The sequence below is a fragment of the Rhinoderma darwinii genome, chromosome 10, assembly GCF_050947455.1.
Source record: "Rhinoderma darwinii isolate aRhiDar2 chromosome 10, aRhiDar2.hap1, whole genome shotgun sequence".
NCBI classification, from domain to species: Eukaryota; Metazoa; Chordata; class Amphibia; order Anura; family Rhinodermatidae; genus Rhinoderma; species Rhinoderma darwinii.
In genome coordinates, this window is record NC_134696.1 from 25078010 (window position 1) to 25087902 (window position 9893).

At 43.1% G+C, this 9893-nt stretch overlaps 1 protein-coding gene across 1 annotated transcript in view; it reads left to right on the forward strand.

The window, feature by feature from the left end:
* Positions 1-1953, forward strand: part of PPIH (peptidylprolyl isomerase H) — a 45178-nt gene extending 43225 nt beyond the window's left edge. The window contains exon 10 of the mRNA XM_075840768.1: positions 1694-1953. The gene's annotated coding sequence lies outside the window, so the exon portion shown is untranslated. The remainder of the gene's footprint in view (positions 1-1693) is intronic.
* Positions 1954-9893: the final 7940 nt, after the last annotated feature.

A 9893-nucleotide genomic window follows, 5' to 3' on the forward strand; every position in this document is an offset into this window, starting at 1 on the left:
TGGGATCTGGGGTCTCTTTTACCCCGTTTGCAGAAAAGAGGAGGCTGCGCATGCAGCAAGTAGCTGTTTTAGTAGCCCCCATAGAGGATAATGGAGAGTGCCACACTTGTTCAGCCTCTTCTATGTAAAATGAGGACATGGGACCCCGTTGGGGTTAGTGTGGGCCCCAGCAGTAGAAACCCAATCAATCAAAACATTTACGGCATATCTTATTAATAAATATTTATGGTGGGAAAACCCTTTTTAAGTCCCCAGCAACCATTGCTTACGTCATTAATGTTACAACTCCGCGTGGATTCTCAATTAGCGGATAGGTCCCAATCTTGTAAAACAGAGAAAATTTAGTATGACTGGTTCTGCATTTCCAGCCAATATGCCGAGGCACAAAGAAAAAAAATAAAGGAGTGTGTATTGTTGGGTATGTAACTAAAGGGGACTCCTCAGCGGGACTGGTACGTCTTTTAGATTAGGGAATCTGTATAGTGCCCTCTCAAGGCTGAGTTATTGGGCACAATCGCACCCAATGAATAGGGAAGGGCCAGTCACAGTCCTGGACTCTTCCTATTTCTATAGAGCCACGGTTGCAGGGAGGTGCCATGTTTTTCCATGTGTCTTCTAACACATTCCTCATACAAAAGCATTGAACTTAATCCAGAAAGGGGTTGTCCAGTTAGAAACCCCATTTTCATATACCCTATTAATAATTTTGGGATCCTCATCTCTTTGCCAGAGTGGAGAGAGAATACAAAGAGTGTCTCTCGCTCTGGAGGACCTGTCCTATATTAACTATTTGATTTGCATTGTCACTGCGTAACGCTTCATTTCCCATGTGGTGGCGCTGCATGTAAATTGAATACTCTGGCCGGGTTCACGCGAAGCGTAAATACGGCGGTGCATTTTTTTAATCTGCAGTATGTCAATTTAGGTTGCGGAATCGCTGGTTTTCTGTTGCGTGTTTTACCCATTGAATTCAATGGGAGGTAAACTCTGCAAAAAATATCAGATGTTGTGATTTTTGCGGCGGAAAAGCTGCGATTCTGCCGCAAAGACCACAACTCAGAAAAAAAAAATGTCATACTTACCCAGATCTCTCTGCTCCTGCGTCCAGCCCGGGCTCCAGGGATGATGTTTCATCCCATGTGACTGCTGCAGCCAATCACAGGCTGCAGCGGTCACATGGGATAAAACGTCATCCCGGGCTGCAGGACGTCAGAGGGACGCGTCACCATGGCTACGGGTAAGTATAGACCTTCCTTTTTTTCCTGCTATTTTCCGCAGCAGATATTTCGGCCCAAAAACTGCACCACAATTTGGTCCGGTTTTCCGACCGGCATTCTCTTTACATCCAGGGCGGATACGCTGTGTGCTTTTACGCAGCGTATCCGCCCTGTGTGAACATAACCTTACTACCAGGTTTCCCCACGGATTACAGGTGATCGCTAGGGGGCCCAGCCAGGGAACACCTTGTGATCAGTTTTTTGCCAAGAGACTCTTCTTCTAAGGGACTGTCCATAGCGGAGAACCTCTCTATCTAGTGGACTCTTTATTCTGAGGATCGGTGGATGTCCGGGAGCTCGGCTACAGTGTTAATATGAAGATTTATTATTTAATGGCAAAATTTAGCAAATAATCTATGTCCTGCTGCAGACATCAAGGCTGCAATGAATTAAGTTTGTTGTTTTTCATTTTCTAGATGTCCTCACCCAGCCCGGCGTAATGTGTCCCAGGAAGACTGAGAGGCTCGTGTTATATCTATATCTACATGCAGGGATTCCACAAGGTTCTCAATGTGGAGCAGACGTCTTGTCCGAGGGATTACGTTCTTGTGAAACATTGGACTTCATGTGCAGCGTCGTTAATATGACACGTCGGTGAACAAGTTTATTATTTTCTTGGTAAAATCCGATATATTTTGTATATTTTTTTCTAATTAAAGGGAAACAAAATTCTTAATACGCCTTGTATTGTATGTACCTGGTCTCCTTTGATGAATCTGCGCTTGTAGGTCGTCTATACAGCTCACGAAACTCCACAGTGACTTTTAGTAATAGTAGGGGCTACATTATTAAATATTATACACACCTCAGCTGCTGCAAAACCTCTTTATGAAGAGTAAGGGTACGCCCGACAAAAGGCCGAAAAATCGGAAACAGAACACCTTCAAACATCTGCCCATTTATTTCAATGGGAAAAATGGCGTTCTTCTCCAATGGGTCGTTTTTTTTATGCCGGGTAAAAAACGGCCGCGAAAAAGAACTGCAAGTCACTTCTAGGGACGTTTTTGGAGCCGTTGTTCATTGACTCTATAGAAAACAGCTCCAAAAACAGCCGTAAAAAACGCAGCGAAAATCACGAGTGGGTCAAAAAAACGTCTGAAAATCAGGATCTGTTTTCCCTTGAAAACAGCTCCGTATTTTCAGACGTTTTGGAGTTTGTGTGTGAACATGAAATTTCACTGTATAGTTTGATAGAAATATAATTGTGCTCCCACAATATGAAAAAAATTATAAGGTTCACTGAAGTAACAATTGAGTAAAAAATACCTTTTAATAGTAACTTGTTAAAAACAGGGGTAACACACCACTGTGACATAAGCCCCACCGTGATTATTAAAAAATGTATTAAACAAAAAACACTGAGTCATTATGATGCATATATCTCGGTGTTTGTAACGATATTTTGTCTGGAATCGGCATATATCCAGGGCACACCAGTAGTACAATCCCCAAATAAAGCACAGGTGTCCGAATAAATCGGATCTCCTAGTGCTGGGTGTAACACAATATGACTGTCCCCAATGCAAACATTCCATAAACAATAAACGACCCTACGCGTTTCAGATACTCATCCTCAGGGGTCCGTATCTTGGTAACTCTGGCCTCTTCACCAGCGATAATGGTATTCAACAGCAGATATTCTGCTGTGCGTCACGGCAAGATGCACGTATCGATGTCAACGGCATACTTCATAGCAGGCGCTAGGTTACTATAAACGCTAAAACTCCACCCCTCGTATTAGGCGGCAACACATGAACTGACCAATCCCAGCACCCTCTCGATTCGTGACACCTGCCCATGTGACCCCCCGCCGTCAGCTGACAACCAGGGGTCATCATCGGCCGCATCAACCCGAACGCGCAGGCGCAGTAGAAGCCAAGGACAAGTCGCCCGGACTGCCAAACACGAGGAGGTAAGCGCTACACGATAATGTATTATAAGTATATATCTTGCGGGACAGTTAAACACCGCAAGTGGACTACCTCACAGAGCAACTAAAAAGTAAATAAACACATGTAAGGTGGACAAGAATACTAGGTCCCTCATGTCAGGAGGGACTGAAGGCGATCTCCACATGTATCGGCTGACCCATATGGCCATCTCAAAACTTGGTATATTAGGCAAATATGAACTCACCCACCCTATAGGCAACCCAGTGGAGATAGGCCACCCACAGGGGATTGGTAAGGCATGTTAGATAAAACATGTGTAATTAGTCTGCTCATTTAAACCTGCTGGTTGTATACATTCCAGTCTATGGATCCATTGTGCTTCTTTGCGTAAAATCAGGTTATCCCAGTCCCCTCCTCTTTTAGGGGGTCTAACAAGTTCAATTGCTTGAAACTTTAAGCATGCTGCCTGACCTTGGTGTTTAGCATGCACATGCTTAGATATTGGGGTGTCCCTAACATGGATAATGTCTCCAACATGCTCCCTAATACGGCGACGAAATTGTCGTGCTGTTTTACCCACATAATTAAGGGGGCATGGACATGTGATAAGGTAGACCACTCCCGCTGTCTTGCAATTGACATAATCCCGAATATTGTATTGTTTCTGTGTAACGACACTAGTGAAGCTATTCCCTTTAAAAATGAATTCACATGCTTTACAGCTACCACATCTAAAGGTGCCCGGTATTTGTCTATCCAGCCACGTACCCCTAGGTGAAATAGGGTCAAAACAGCTATGCATGACTCTGTCCCTTATGTTTTTCCCTCTCCGATACGTGACAGACGGCCTCTGTGTGATCTGATCTACCAAATCTATATCAGAACTGAGAATACGCCAATACCTATTCAGTATCTGCATGATATCATTTTGTTTGGAATCATAGGTGCCTATGAGTCTCGTGACCTGTTCTTCTTTCCGTTTTTTAGGGACCAGGAGACATTGCCTATCTGCATCCCTTGCTCCCTCATAGGCCTTCCTAATAACACTCTTGGGGAAACCTCTGTCCTTCAATCTTGTTTTGAGTTCCTGGGCCTGGCACTCAAAATCACCCATAGAGCTACAATTCCTGCGTACTCTCATAAATTGGCCTTTCGGAATGCCACGTTTGAGGGAATAAGGATGACAGCTATTCCATTGCAGAAAACTATTAGTTGCTGTTTCTTTCCGATGTACCTTAGTGCGGATTGTGCCTTCTTCTGTTTTTGTGATTTTCAAGTCTAAAAAGGACAATTCTTTCTCACTGATCTCACATGTGTATTTTAGTCCTACATCATTATTGTTGAGGGCTGCTACAAACCTATGGAACTCATCTGCTGTAGAGTTCCAGAGGATCAACACGTCATCAATATATCTAATCCATAATCCAACGGATGAAGTCCATTTGACAAATTTGTCCCCAAAGACAATTGTCTCCTCCCACCAGCCAAGAAATAAATTTGCATAGGTGGGAGCAGCAGGACTCCCCATTGCAGTACCACATTGCTGATGAAAGATTTTGTCTTCAAAAATAAATATATTTTTTTCAAGAACAAACTGTAATAACTGCAAAACAAATTGGTTATGAGCTGCAAACTGAGTACCTCTAGATCCCAGATAATACTCGACCGCTTTATAACCACATTTGTGAGGTATAAAAGAGGAGGGGACTGGGATAACCTGATTTTACGCAAAGAAGCACAATGGATCCATAGACTGGAATGTATACAACCAGCAGGTTTAAATGAGCAGACTAATTACACATGTTTTATCTAACATGCCTTACCAATCCCCTGTGGGTGGCCTATCTCCACTGGGTTGCCTATAGGGTGGGTGAGTTCATATTTGCCTAATATACCAAGTTTTGAGATGGCCATATGGGTCAGCCGATACATGTGGAGATCGCCTTCAGTCCCTCCTGACATGAGGGACCTAGTATTCTTGTCCACCTTACATGTGTTTATTTACTTTTTAGTTGCTCTGTGAGGTAGTCCACTTGCGGTGTTTAACTGTCCCGCAAGATATATACTTATAATACATTATCGTGTAGCGCTTACCTCCTCGTGTTTGGCAGTCCGGGCGACTTGTCCTTGGCTTCTACTGCGCCTGCGCGTTCGGGTTGATGCGGCCGATGATGACCCCTGGTTGTCAGCTGACGGCGGGGGGTCACATGGGCAGGTGTCACGAATCGAGAGGGTGCTGGGATTGGTCAGTTCATGTGTTGCCGCCTAATACGAGGGGTGGAGTTTTAGCGTTTATAGTAACCTAGCGCCTGCTATGAAGTATGCCGTTGACATCGATACGTGCATCTTGCCGTGACGCACAGCAGAATATCTGCTGTTGAATACCATTATCGCTGGTGAAGAGGCCAGAGTTACCAAGATACGGACCCCTGAGGATGAGTATCTGAAACGCGTAGGGTCGTTTATTGTTTATGGAATGTTTGCATTGGGGACAGTCATAATGTGTTACACCCAGCACTAGGAGATCCGATTTATTCGGACACCTGTGCTTTATTTGGGGATTGTACTACTGGTGTGCCCTGGATATATGCCGATTCCAGACAAAATATCGTTACAAACACCGAGATATATGCATCATAATGACTCAGTGTTTTTTGTTTAATACATTTTTTAATAATCACGGTGGGGCTTATGTCACAGTGGTGTGATACCCCTGTTTTTAACAAGTTACTATTAAAAGGTATTTTTTACTCAATTGTTACTTCAGTGAACCTTATAATTTTTTTCATATTGTGGGAGCACAATTATATTTCTATCAAACTATACAGTGAAATTACATTTAGTCCATACAGTTAATTATTTCATTATATCTAGGTATGGCAGCCTTTGCACTTTCTGAATTAAACACAGATGGGTGGATGAGTGAGGCTAAAAGCGTTTTTTCTGAATGTGAACTGATGTATACAGTTCAGGGTGCATCTCTTAAAACTACCTTCAAAAACCTTAATAGATTGCATAAAGATTATACTAGAAGTTGGTGGGAAATCCAGAGTCTGGAAAACTATTTGAAGAACAAGATAGTTCCCAGAGGTCTCAGGGTCCCCATTGTTCCAGCATCAAGATTAAAAACCGCTAATATAAAAGAAAGGTGGGAACAGGAGATTACAGGGAGCTCACTTAGGCTGATGCAGATTTTGGTAGAGGAAGAAAAAGTCCAGTTTGACTTTATTAGTGCTGAGCTTAAAAAAGAGATTGAGGCAGCTAAGTCCTTGGTAGATACCCCTGGCTTTGATAAAAGGGATAAAATCCTCCAACAAACTCTAGAAAGGTTCACTAATCATCTAAAGGAACGTAAACACTTCCAATTCCAGAGAGACCTACAGGAATTTAGCGAGAAAAAAGCGTATGATTTTGTCACTACACAACAACAGCAATATCAACAGACCAATAGGGGGCCGAGGGAATCTGACCCTTCCACATCAGAGAGTGAAACTACAGACTCTGAAAGAGTGGGCCCATTTTTTGGTGGTAGTGGTGGGAAACAAAAATTTAGGGGAGGAGCAAGAGGTAGAAATAGAGGCCGTGGGAGAGCCTCTTCTAATAGTGGCAATAATTTTTTAGCCAACAATCCTCCCATTTCCCGCTATATGCTGAGGGGACAAAAGGATTAGTGAAGGGGAATAATATGGATAGGCTTCAAATTATTAACCTTTCTGAATATAGTTTAAGTGCATCAGAGATTACATTATTAGAAAAGGGACTTTCCTTTGTCCCTACAGTTAAATTTGACTCATTTTCGTGGATAAAAGATCTCAACTTATTTGCTCGTAAACTCAAATGGATTAAATTTTTTAAACACCATAATAGGAAAAAATGTATGGAATTAGGGTTAGAGGAGTCTGATATGGAAGGCCTTTCAGCCCTAGAGGGGTTACTAGAGGAATCTGGAAGAGCTCCAGGTATAGGTCCCTTCACCAACCTAAAAATGAAGAGTAGGAAGCTGCCACCTATAGGAGACTTTACCAATGTGGATTTATTTGTGGATATGGTAGGAGATGAGATCAAAAGTCTTAGTCAGGACAGTAGGGGCATGGATAACAACTTGTCTTGGTCTGAACGATTAGCTCTGACCACTTTAGAGAAAAAACAGAACATTGTTCTAAAGGCATCTGATAAAGGTGGGAACATTGTGGTCATGAGCAGGGATGATTATAAGAAAATGTGTGAGGACATTTTATTTAACCATGACTGCTACACCATTTTAAAGGATAACCCTACGGCACTATTCAAGAAAGAGCTGCTGAGCATCTTGAATGATGCAAAGAGCAGATCTTTGATTAGTGCAGGTGAGTTCGGGTTCCTATACCCACAATTTCCTGTTATGGCGTGTTTTTATAGCCTGCCCAAAATCCATAAAGGGTATCCTCCCTTACGTGGCAGACCCATTGTTTCAGGCATCAATAATTTAACTCAAAATGTGAGTACATATGTTGATCAGGTGTTGCGCCCCTTTGTCTTGAGTCTCACATCATATGTACGTGACACTATGGATGTCTTGAAACAGATTGACGGTATTTCTCTGGAGAAAGATACAATCCTGGCTAGTCTGGATGTTGAGGCGTTGTATTCATCCATACCTCACAAATGTGGTTATAAAGCGGTCGAGTATTATCTGGGATCTAGAGGTACTCAGTTTGCAGCTCATAACCAATTTGTTTTGCAGTTATTACAGTTTGTTCTTGAAAAAAATATATTTATTTTTGAAGACAAAATCTTTCATCAGCAATGTGGTACTGCAATGGGGAGTCCTGCTGCTCCCACCTATGCAAATTTATTTCTTGGCTGGTGGGAGGAGACAATTGTCTTTGGGGACAAATTTGTCAAATGGACTTCATCCGTCGGATTATGGATTAGATATATTGATGACGTGTTGATCCTCTGGAACTCTACAGCAGATGAGTTCCATAGGTTTGTAGCAGCCCTCAACAATAATGATGTAGGACTAAAATTCACATGTGAGATCAGTGAGAAAGAATTGTCCTTTTTAGACTTGAAAATCACAAAAACAGAAGAAGGCACAATCCGCACTAAGGTACATCGGAAAGAAACAGCAACTAATAGTTTTCTGCAATGGAATAGCTGTCATCCTTATTCCCTCAAACGTGGCATTCCGAAAGGCCAATTTATGAGAGTACGCAGGAATTGTAGCTCTATGGGTGATTTTGAGTGCCAGGCCCAGGAACTCAAAACAAGATTGAAGGACAGAGGTTTCCCCAAGAGTGTTATTAGGAAGGCCTATGAGGGAGCAAGGGATGCAGATAGGCAATGTCTCCTGGTCCCTAAAAAACGGAAAGAAGAACAGGTCACGAGACTCATAGGCACCTATGATTCCAAACAAAATGATATCATGCAGATACTGAATAGGTATTGGCGTATTCTCAGTTCTGATATAGATTTGGTAGATCAGATCACACAGAGGCCGTCTGTCACGTATCGGAGAGGGAAAAACATAAGGGACAGAGTCATGCATAGCTGTTTTGACCCTATTTCACCTAGGGGTACGTGGCTGGATAGACAAATACCGGGCACCTTTAGATGTGGTAGCTGTAAAGCATGTGAATTCATTTTTAAAGGGAATAGCTTCACTAGTGTCGTTACACAGAAACAATACAATATTCGGGATTATGTCAATTGCAAGACAGCGGGAGTGGTCTACCTTATCACATGTCCATGCCCCCTTAATTATGTGGGTAAAACAGCACGACAATTTCGTCGCCGTATTAGGGAGCATGTTGGAGACATTATCCATGTTAGGGACACCCCAATATCTAAGCATGTGCATGCTAAACACCAAGGTCAGGCAGCATGCTTAAAGTTTCAAGCAATTGAACTTGTTAGACCCCCTAAAAGAGGAGGGGACTGGGATAACCTGATTTTACGCAAAGAAGCACAATGGATCCATAGACTGGAATGTATACAACCAGCAGGTTTAAATGAGCAGACTAATTACACATGTTTTATCTAACATGCCTTACCAATCCCCTGTGGGTGGCCTATCTCCACTGGGTTGCCTATAGGGTGGGTGAGTTCATATTTGCCTAATATACCAAGTTTTGAGATGGCCATATGGGTCAGCCGATACATGTGGAGATCGCCTTCAGTCCCTCCTGACATGAGGGACCTAGTATTCTTGTCCACCTTACATGTGTTTATTTACTTTTTAGTTGCTCTGTGAGGTAGTCCACTTGCGGTGTTTAACTGTCCCGCAAGATATATACTTATAATACATTATCGTGTAGCGCTTACCTCCTCGTGTTTGGCAGTCCGGGCGACTTGTCCTTGGCTTCTACTGCGCCTGCGCGTTCGGGTTGATGCGGCCGATGATGACCCCTGGTTGTCAGCTGACGGCGGGGGGTCACATGGGCAGGTGTCACGAATCGAGAGGGTGCTGGGATTGGTCAGTTCATGTGTTGCCGCCTAATACGAGGGGTGGAGTTTTAGCGTTTATAGTAACCTAGCGCCTGCTATGAAGTATGCCGTTGACATCGATACGTGCATCTTGCCGTGACGCACAGCAGAATATCTGCTGTTGAATACCATTATCGCTGGTGAAGAGGCCAGAGTTACCAAGATACGGACCCCTGAGGATGAGTATCTGAAACGCGTAGGGTCGTTTATTGTTTATGGAATGTTTGCATTGGGGACAGTCATAATGTGTTACACC